This window comes from Vitis vinifera, chromosome 4, assembly GCF_030704535.1.
Source record: "Vitis vinifera cultivar Pinot Noir 40024 chromosome 4, ASM3070453v1".
In the NCBI taxonomy this organism is placed as follows: domain Eukaryota; kingdom Viridiplantae; phylum Streptophyta; class Magnoliopsida; order Vitales; family Vitaceae; genus Vitis; species Vitis vinifera.
Window position 1 is genome coordinate 16,322,808 of NC_081808.1, and position 10,910 is coordinate 16,333,717.

Consider the following 10,910-nt stretch of genomic DNA (forward strand, 5'->3'; position numbering starts at 1 on the left):
TCCCTTAATCATGATAATGACATCCATGATTCACGACACTATTGTTTCCTTCAAAATATATTAATTTAAGAAAGCATGAGTCTCATATGTGTTAATGTAAGTAACATATTAGTTTATGTATTAGCCTAGATGACAATTTTGTTATATTTTTGCATTGAGTTTGATATATCTTACCTCCAAGGGTCTTATCCATTATAGTTGATCTTGAGTTGAATTCATAGTTAATTCATCTTCGAGTATTGTATGTGAAGTAATTAATTAGAGCTCAAATAACTACTATTGTATACTAGCTAGGTGACAATTTTGGAGAAACATGGAAAATAAAGGTTATTGTTCAAAATTGGAGAAGAGCATCCAAACAACCCTTCAAATGTCCTTACATTCAAATGATCCCTGGAGGATGTTAGAATTCCCCCATCCCCCAACATTCAAATGTTGGTCCTCCATTTTGCTAATTTTGATCCAATTTTTAAGGGTATTTTTATAAATTTAAATTTAGAATTTCTCTCCAAATTAAGTGTTCTCTAGGTTTTTAGTTTAAGTACATGATTCTATTGAGTTGTAAGTTGTGCATAAGAAGATAGTCATCCTCATAACCTAGTTTTCCATCTCTAAAGCTTTCAAAAGTGATCTTTAAAGAATCTTTTGGCAAAAAATGGGGTGTTATTTTACTAGCCTTAGCATGGGGTTAAGGTATCTCCATAGTTTTAAAAGGCTCAAGGTGTACCAAAGCGCAAAGTACTTATGAAGCTTGAGGCACAAGGCATACCTAAGGCGTGGGCTTTAGTGAAGTGAGGTACACCTTAATTTACATATATATTTTTATATAATATAATCAAATTTAATAATAATTTATTTGTCATAAACACATAAATCATCAAATATTATCTAAAACTTCAATTTAATCTACAAAAAGCATAAAAACAAAGCATCATGATTGCTAATACATATCCAAATCCAAAGTTTCCAAACCAAAACATGAACTTTGTCCACAATTCAAAAGCATCATTAAATACCAAGGTCCAGGAAAGGTACGTCTATTTTTCATCATCTTCTTCACCCTCTTCGCTTTTTCACAACACAGCAGAGGCTAGGGCAATGTTTTGGGGTTTTTTCGGTTGAAAACAACAAGAAAAGGGGGTTGGAGAAAATAGTGTCATTTTGGCCTGTTTTTTATTTTAAAAGAGCAAGGTCCAAAATGACATCGTTTTGGCTTGTTCTTTTTTAAATAAAAGGGGCCAAAATAACGTCATTTTGGTCTCTATTCTTTTAAAACAACAGGTAACAAAATGATGTTGTTTTGACCCTTTTTTTTAAAAAAAAAAAAAAGGGCTTCTTTTTGCCCACTACAACTTGTCACCAGAGAAGAAGAAGAAGAAAAAGAAGAAGGAAATAGGGGGTGGAGGTGCATTTGTGGGCTGCATTGCGCCATGTCGGAGGCAAGTGCCTTGATTGCCTAGGCAGCGCCTTTGTGAAGGGGCGTCTTTAACAACTATGGGTATCTCTACTTAGGAGCACTAGGCACTATGTCAAGGACATAAAGGATTATGTCATAGGTCCTGATGGGTCTAAGATTCTAGGGAGTAGGAGAATTCGGATTCTATAATTCTATACACAATTCTTTTCAAATTTAGGGGATCTATTTTTTATCATTGAACTCATGGAAAGTTTATAGGAATCTTTATATGTAGTTTTTCCATGTTATTTTTGGTGTTCTTGTTTGAGATCATTTATCTTACTCATATTGTTGAATTCTTTTATATTAATTGATATCATTAAAATCCTTATAAAATTTGAAATTTAAGGACACTTGTTTAAGCTACCTACTCAACCCCTAGCTCCCCACCTCTCTTCTAGGTAGTTCCCTTAGTTATGACATGGACTAACAAGTGGTATGAGAGTAGATTAAAATTTTTAAAATTAATTCTTACTCGATGAAACCATAACTAATCATCCTATATTATTTGATGAGAATAACTACCTCTACTAGAAATTCAAATGGAATATTTCCTAAAATAGCAAGGTGAGAAGTCTAGAATATAATGGAATATTACAGATGGTTACCCCTATGTTTGTGGAGAAAAATGGTATATTAATCGGTAAAATGAAGCCCAAGCAAGTGCAGGACAAATCAGATAATAATGGAAGTGAAACAAATTTTAAAGCAATATGCTATATTTTGAATGGTGCAAGTCCTAACAAGTTTCACAAAATTGTAACATGTAAATATGCTAGCTCATGGAAGTTATAAGATTAAGTATGAGAATGTAAAATATAAGAAAAATTTTGATTCAAATTATTTTCACATTAAGTGTTTAGAAACTGAAATCAAATTTTAAATTGAATAATAAAATATACACTTATGAATCTCAGCAAAATGAATTTGCTAGTATGATCAAGGAACTAATGAGTGAAAATGAAAACATGATTAAAAATAAATAAATTTCTTGAATCTTCTAAACACTACACTATAATGATCATAGATAAATCCCTTTCATCAATGCTTGAACAACGTAAAAAGAGCTTAAGGCATCAAAAGGAAAATTTTCACCCTTGTTAAAAAAAATTTAAAATGAAATGGTTCTTAATGGGAAGGCTTCTTGAGGCAAAAGTGGTGTAATCCATATCATTAAGTTTAAAACTAGGCTACTTCTATAAATACTAAATGATTTGTCCCCAATTGGTGTACTATTTGATTCAGTCCTCAGACGGGAGTTATCAACAAAATTTATAAACCTAATTCACCATATACTAGGGTAGCATAGCTAGCATAGTATAGTGGTTCTAGGATCGTCCACAGCGATGGGTTTTCATATTACAAGTGATATTAGTTAAAGTACTGAAATGGTGCTTTTTCTTTTATGAGTTAGCTTTAAAATAAAACATAATTTTGGTTGAAAAGGGTTGGTTTTAAGTTAGCCAAAAATAAGTAACTGAGATTAATTACAAAGAAAAGGTTTCATGGAGTTTTAGGTCACTAGGTTCAGGTTCCTTAGACAAAAGGGGGAGATTCCGGATCTTTTCCTTGCGTTGGGAATAATAACATAAAGAATGGTTATCTCCCGAACCGGTGTGTATTTAGCAACCAAGATTTGATCCCACTGGTCCATGAAAAACAGCAGTTGCTTCCCATTAATGGTTGCAAACACTAAAGACCTCTCACTGTGAATCATCTTTCAATGGCTCGTACATGATAACTAATAGACATCCATGGATTCCATGGAGCCCGAAAATCTTACCAAGTATTGGCCATTCAAGGTGATCCTAACCTTGGATTACCCTTCAAAGGCTTGTAAGAGATAACTAATGGATCTTCAGGGAGTCCGAAAAGCTTATCAAGTATTGGCCATTCTAGGTAATCCTACCTTTAAACCACCTCCTAGAGGCTCATAAGAGATAACTAATGGATCTTCAGGGAGTCCGAAAAGCTTACCAAGTATTGGCCCAGGTGATTTTAAGGGATTTTAAGTTAAACCTTAAAATAAAAACCATTAATGGGTAACAACTCTTCTCATTTAAAGCAAGGAAAACTCCCACCTTTGTATCTGAGTCCCTTACTTAGCTTCCTCCAGTCCAAGAAACAAAAAACCTAGCCACTCATCCTCTGAGAAAACATCCTCAAAGGTTGTTTGGCTAGAAAGAAAATAAAAACAAAATGAATAGGTAAGGTAGAGCAAAAGCTCTGTGTATTTCTTACTAAAAGAATTTACAAGTGTTCTTTGGAATTTTTTCCGAGATATTACAAAAGAGATACTTTAAGACATATATAGAGAGATTGCAACTTGTTCTCCATGCCCTTCATGTAAGTTGATTTGCATTATCTGAAACAGCGATATGTTTTGATCACATATCTTGATTTAAAACACTAAGCCAAGCTTGAAAAAATTGAATTGTGGTGCATCTACAGGGTATATTTTTCTTACAAAAATCTTTTGCCTTCTTCATGAATGGTTTTCTAATCATATTCACACGTTCTTGGAATAGAACAATCCACTCATGTAATACTTTACACGCATTTCATCAATCATCGTTGCTTTCTTTACACTTTTGAGATTAGAAGTCACCTTTGTATGATGTGTTATGCTACAATTTTTTTTGTTTATTTAAACAAATTTTTGTTTCATTAAGGTTATGTTTGGTTCTCAGAAAATATTAAGGAAAGAAAAAAAATATAAAACAAAATTATTTTTTCATGTTTAGTTATCTTATGAAAAATATAAAAGAAAATCAAATATAATTAAAACTAGTTAAAAACTTATGTTTTTAAAAATTGTTTAATTTTTATATTGATGAGTTAAAATAAGTAAAATGGGTTTCAAATAGCAAATAAAAATAATTTATCGACTTTTAATCTGTTTTTTATTTTCCTTCACTTTTTCTTTCTTTCTACTTTTCCTTTGTATTTTCTTCACCTTGCATTTTTCCTCAAATTTTCTAGGAATCAAACATAGCCTAAATGTTCATTAAATATAATAATGTGGTATATTGAACAATATTGTAATGCTATATTTTTAGAAAAATAAACACTTTAGAAAAATAAGTAAATTCATTCATGAATTTTACTTATTTAAACAAAATACATGAAAAATGGTTAGTTTGTAACAAAATATTTAAATTTGTTGGCTTAATTACAATAAAACGATATTTGAGACAATATTTTGGAAAAATAAGAAATACCTTGATAAGTTCTTAATTTATCAATTAATTAATGTTCAATCACTTAACATTCAATTTTGGAATCAAACCTATGTTAATCTTTTGAACTTATTTTTATTTATGTAGCCCAATCTCAAATAGCATAAATAAGGAGAAAAAAAAAATGCAACATTATTAATCATATCAAAATCAATAACAATCAAAGGATAAAGACCACCACTCTTATCACCCAAAATAAAATTCTATCATATATTCCCACAAACTATTCTATTTAAATTAAAATTCACAATTGTTATATTTATGTTATTTTAGTTATATATATATAGTTATTATTTTTAATAAGTATATATAATAGCTATAGTTATATATGGAGTTCTAGTGTAATAGAACCACATTTTCCAATTTTCTTCTATTTTTTTTATATTAAATAAATTGAGAAGTTATAAAAGAGAGGAACTCTAAGTTAAACAAAGAGAAGAATTCCATGGTGACAATGCATCTTCATTTTCTTATTTTGGTGATCAAGGAGTAATAGCTGGTTTGTGGAATTAATTTTTTTACAACACTTTAATTCTAAAAGATTGTTATATCTTGGGAGAAGAACGTTGATCAATTCTATGCAAAAGAGGGTGTATTTTTTTTAGAAGAACGCATCGAGCTATATGCTTCGAGCAGGATTTTTCTAAACTTTATTCTTTTTTTATTATTAATATAGCCTTTGATTTTTTTATTATTACCTGAGAATTTTATTGGAATAGGAATTTGGGTATACTTGAATAGCTTTTCTGTTGTTGAATCCTAATCTGATACTGTCTATAACAATCTAAAAGAAAAATATACAGGTTTTAATTAACCTAAGTTCCTTATAAAAACATGACTTCTATATAAACTGGATCTCACAAACTAGAGAAATTCTTTGGTCAAAATTTCAGGCATTGGTAACTACAAATTAGATTTTGGCTAACAACTTTAGGTCTCTATTCAATATTCATAATTCTCCATGTGAAAAGAAAAAGGAAAAAATATCATAAAAATTAGGAGCCTCTATACTCAAGCATTAGAAACCTTATGAGAGTCAATCGCCCTTGAATTTGATGAAAAAGTTTTTTTATGTCATGGTAAAATTTTAAGTGTCTTATCCGACAATGGTTACAATATTTTTATAGTACAAGAAGGTCTATAGAATTGTGGAAAGCCTTAGAGCTTAAATATAGGTATGAGGATTCAAAACTAACAAAAGATATCATGTTAAAAAATTTTAAGATTTTAAAATTATAGATGGAATGTCAGCAATAGAACAAACTGATATGTTTCAAAATCTTATTTATGATCTTACAAGCTGAGGTGTTAGATGATATTCTTGTAGTTCCTTCTTGATTAAAAATCTACTTCCCGCTTGGTCTAATTTTGGAAGAATGCTAAAACAAAAACCATAAGGTTTTTCCTTAGATGAATTACTTATTTCACTTAGGATTGAGGAAAAACATCGCGAAAACGTGAATTCTGAATATCAAGTTAAAACTCACATTATTGAAAATTGTGAATAACCAAAGACAAATTTTTTTAAGAAAAAACAATTTTAATAAACCAAATAATAATAAATCAAAACGCAAAAATAACAATAAAAAAAAAACTCTAGATTAATTCCATGTTGGGTTTGTGGAAAGGCAAATCATAAGGCAAAAGACTGTTTTCATAGAAAATGTCAAACTCCTAAAATTTTTTACCCTCCAACAACTCCTATGCCTCGAGCTAATGTGGTAACTATGGGAGCCAACTATTATATCCCTACTAAAAGGTATCATATGAATAGCCCTATGTTAAATATCAATTGTTATTCAAATAATTGGTAGATTAACTCTAGTACTAATATTCATGTATGTGCTAATAAAAGTTTATTTTCTAATTAATATCTTTAATACTTAAAGTAAAAAATAAATAATAAGTTTTAAATTAACAGCTTAAGGACAATTAACTGACTTAAAATTAAATTAATTCATTAAGTAATAAATATTAAGTTTTATTAAATGCCCACTTAGAGTCTGTTTAACAGTGTTTTTAGGAAGTGTTTATATCATTTTTATCAATCTGTAAGAAATGGTAGAAATGTTTCCTAAAAACACTATTAAACGGGCTCTTAGTAAGATGCAATAGTACAATGTAGTAAGATATGATTTGAGGAAAGAAATTATATATAACAATTAAAATTCTAAATTACATGTAATATGAAATCATCTGTTAGCTATCAATCTGAGATTTTCCATAATAATAGAGTATTTATCATAACATTAAAATAGGTCTTGTAGCCACTATTCCAACACTTGCAGCAATACAGCCTGTGTGTGACCCTAAATTCGTTCAAGATTGGCATTGACCAGCTTCATTTTTGAGTTACACTGCAACTTCAACTTCAACTTCAACTTCAACTTCACTTGGATAATGCAGGCTGGCCTCTGGAAATAAGAATCCAGAGCATTTTCAAAATGATGATAGTTCAATTCAAACGATATATAAGATATTAAAGTAAGACAGTCACAATACACTTAAAAAAATCGTAATATTGTCATACAGAAACTATCTTTGATTCTTCAAATCCAAATCTAGTTTCTAGATCACTCTTTAATGTTCCTCTTATGGAGTAGTAACGTTCCGGTTTTGCTGAAGTAAATTTTTCTGATTCTCTTCCATTCCAAATACTGGCAGTTGTTACTTACATTCTTTAGACTAATAAGAGGAAGACTATATAATTATCTAATTCAGTCTTTCTCAATTTTATAACATGATGGGAGAGAGTAGGAAGACACAAAAATTTTTGTTTGATAGTTTTGAAAAGATACATTTGTTTGCCATTTTGAGTTTTCATGTGAGAGATTGACATAAACTTACTTTGTATTAATCAAAGATGATGAGAATTAATTCTAATCAAGATTCTTAATATTCACTATCCTAAATTTTCATTCCAGTATTATTGTTTGGGTTATCTACTGCGGCCACTTTTTTTATAAGAGAAAAGCTAGCCATGCAAATATGGTAACCGTTCAAATTTTATGAATTTTTTTACTGTAGGTTTTTTTTTCTCTTTAAAGAAAAACTGTTATGAATGTGAAATGTATGTTGTTTCTCCATAGTTTCAACTAATTTGCTTATTATGAGTTCTAAGTGACCACATCAAAATAAAATCCTGAATGAGTACAATGTCCTTCATCAGCCTTTTTAATGGATCTTCAATTATATTTGAATAAACTCTAACCAATACTTTTGCAGTTGAAGAGAACAAAGCAAAAAAGAAAAAGGAAAAGGAAAACAAAAGCTTTTATAGTTTGATAAATGAAAATATCAATGATAGCAAGTCATGCCAGAATTTTATCAATGACGTCTATATATACCCCACCAAAATAAACTCTTGAATGAGAACTGGATCCTTTTATCAACTTCTAACACTTTCTAGATGTGATAGTTTAAATTTCAACTTAAGTGTTGAGCCTTCTAACTTAAGTGACAAGTGTTGATCAAAATAACTGGATCCTTTATCAACTTCTAACACTTTCTATACGTGATAGTTTAAATTTCAACTTAAGTGTTGAGTCTTACAACTTAAGTGCCAAGTGTTGACCATTTTGATCCACAACTCTTTGAGCTCGTTTGGCAGTGATTTTCAAAAGTATTTCTACCCTTAAAAACACTTAAAAGTGTTTTTGGGATGAAAATAAGGTGTTTGGAAAATTTTTAAAAATACTTTCGAAAATTTGGGAAAACACTTAAAGGTGATTTTTAGAGAATCACTTGACAAGTGTTTTTTCAAAAAAAAAAAAAAAAAAAAAAAACACTTCAAAAATTTTGGAATACTCTAAAAATGCCCCCAAGTGATTCTCGATACCTCCCTGTCCCTTTCACTCATACCTCTCTTCTTCAATCTCTTCCTCCATCGCTCTCCATCCAATACTACATAGTAGGAAAGATGCTCCACTTTCATTCGACATCGTTGATCTGATTGAAGGTAACCCTCTATTCTTTTCTTGTTTTTCTTTTCCTTTTTGTAATGTTTGATTGTCTTGAAATGTTAGTTAGGGTTTTGGGTTTTAGGATTGTTTGGTTAGGAGGAAAGTATGAGAAAATGAAATGGTTTCATTGAGTGATATTAACAAGTGCTATTAGGTATCAATAAAATCTATAAATCCTCAAAGGTTTTTACAGGAATTACTTCCAAGCCTTAACAGTTTTAGATCTATTTTTCAATAGAGCAGTCGAGTCTCATTTCCCATTACTTCTCTCTCTAAAACTCTCATTTTCTATTCTGGTTCACATATCCAATTGCTCTATTTAGGGTTTTTGACTTCTGAGTGTTGTAGGTCCATTTCTTTTTTAAGGAAGAAAAACTTTGTTCGGTGATATCTTGTTATTCAGAGCCCGTTTGATATGGTTGTTGTCTCAATGTTGTTTATTTGTCTTTGATTTTGTGACTTTTATTCTTATTATTATTATTATTATTATTATTATTATTTTTATTTTTATTTTTATTTTTATTTTTATTTTTTTCCATATGGGTACTGGAGAATCATCTCCAAGATAAAGATCCACTACTAGCATTTTTATTTATTTATTTGCATTTAGCATTTTAGAAATGAAAATGTAGGAATAGGTCCCACCATAATTCAAGCTTGTCCTTTCATCTTAGGATGGCAGTCCTACTCATGAATCCTATTGTTCATTTCTATTTATGTTTTTACTTGGTGACCTTAGTGGCCTTCTCCATGTCTCTGTACCTTCATTTAACTTGAATCATATCTACCAAAGGAGTACAAAAAAGAGGAAAGACATGTAAATGAAAAGGAAAAAAATATATATATTCCTTTGAAAATTTAATTCTTTCACAATGGGCGAACTCTAGCTGCAGCTCATCTTGTTTTATTTGTATTGATTCCAATCACAGGTCTTTGCTACCATCACCTTGCTTAAACTAGCCACTAGTTCACTCGGCTAAAATAAGGTTTGAAATAATTTCTTGGTCAATTTTCAATTCAAAGATGACAGTCCTGAAATTAGCCAAGTCAATCTTGTTCCCAAGTGAACATAGTGCATATGCGATCCTGAGAAAATGTATTAGCCTAGAACTAGAGAATTCAAGCTCTGAACCATGTGGGTTGATCATGCCCAATGATGGTAAAAAATGGGGAACCCTTTCCTGTACACTTTGCCTAACTTACCTAAGAGGGCTTCAATAATTTCACTTTATCAATGATTGTGCAAATTAGAGAGCCAAATCTAATTTAAGCTATTTGATAATATAAAGACTCACTTCCAAGAGAAACAAGATCTCAATTCTATTGTCAAAAATAATATAAAATTCTAATCGTGTTTGGGAAGAGAGGAGTGCACAAAGAGGCTTACAAGTTTAGGACTTGAGTACGTTGCCAAGCATACACATGATAGTTTACTCTTCAATCATTATGAGGAGTTCAAGAGGTCAAAATCTTAGAGTTCTTTCAATTTAGTCTTTTTGGGTTTAGTTATTAGCGATTTTGAAGCAAGCAATGTAGCTGTCAGCTGAAAGTGGGTACATTGTGTTGCTCTTTGTTGGAATGGTGACATTTTTTGGAATATTAATGTTGGATTTTCAATGCCCTGTTGATATTTTCACATGGAAGAAAGAAGGCTTACTCACTTGGAGATTTTTTTAGATGAATCATAAATCTGGCAGGAAACAAAGGCCCTGCTTTGTATTTTTGACATGAAAATGATTGTGTAACTACTATTTAGGTATTTGAGATTGAGTGCAAAAGATTGAGTATAGACATTTTATCTTACCATTATTTGCTGTTATTGATCATTGCACAGGAAACTCCTTTACATGCTTACAATAAACGTGAATGATTGTGTTCAAATAATCATTTACTTAATGTTTTGTTTCTGGTGGGAGGCCTGCTTTCAATTAGTAAAACCATATGATTGATTTGCTTTTGACTGCAATGTAGTTATACTTATATGTTTGTTGATGTAATTGTGTTTGCATGATGCTTCAAACCTTTCTAAACATTAACATATTTGTTTGTTTCTCGTTTTCTTGTTTTTTTAATGGTAACTAGTCTTATAGAAATGGATTCAGATTTGAAGTTTGCATGATATTCAGGGGTTGCTGTTGTGGAAACCTCCCTTTGAAGGCAAATTTAAGGTAAACATGGTGGTACCTAGGGTATAAACAAGATAAAGTTGAGTAGATTTTTTTGTCATGAGAAAGGGATTTTAACAAGTACAAA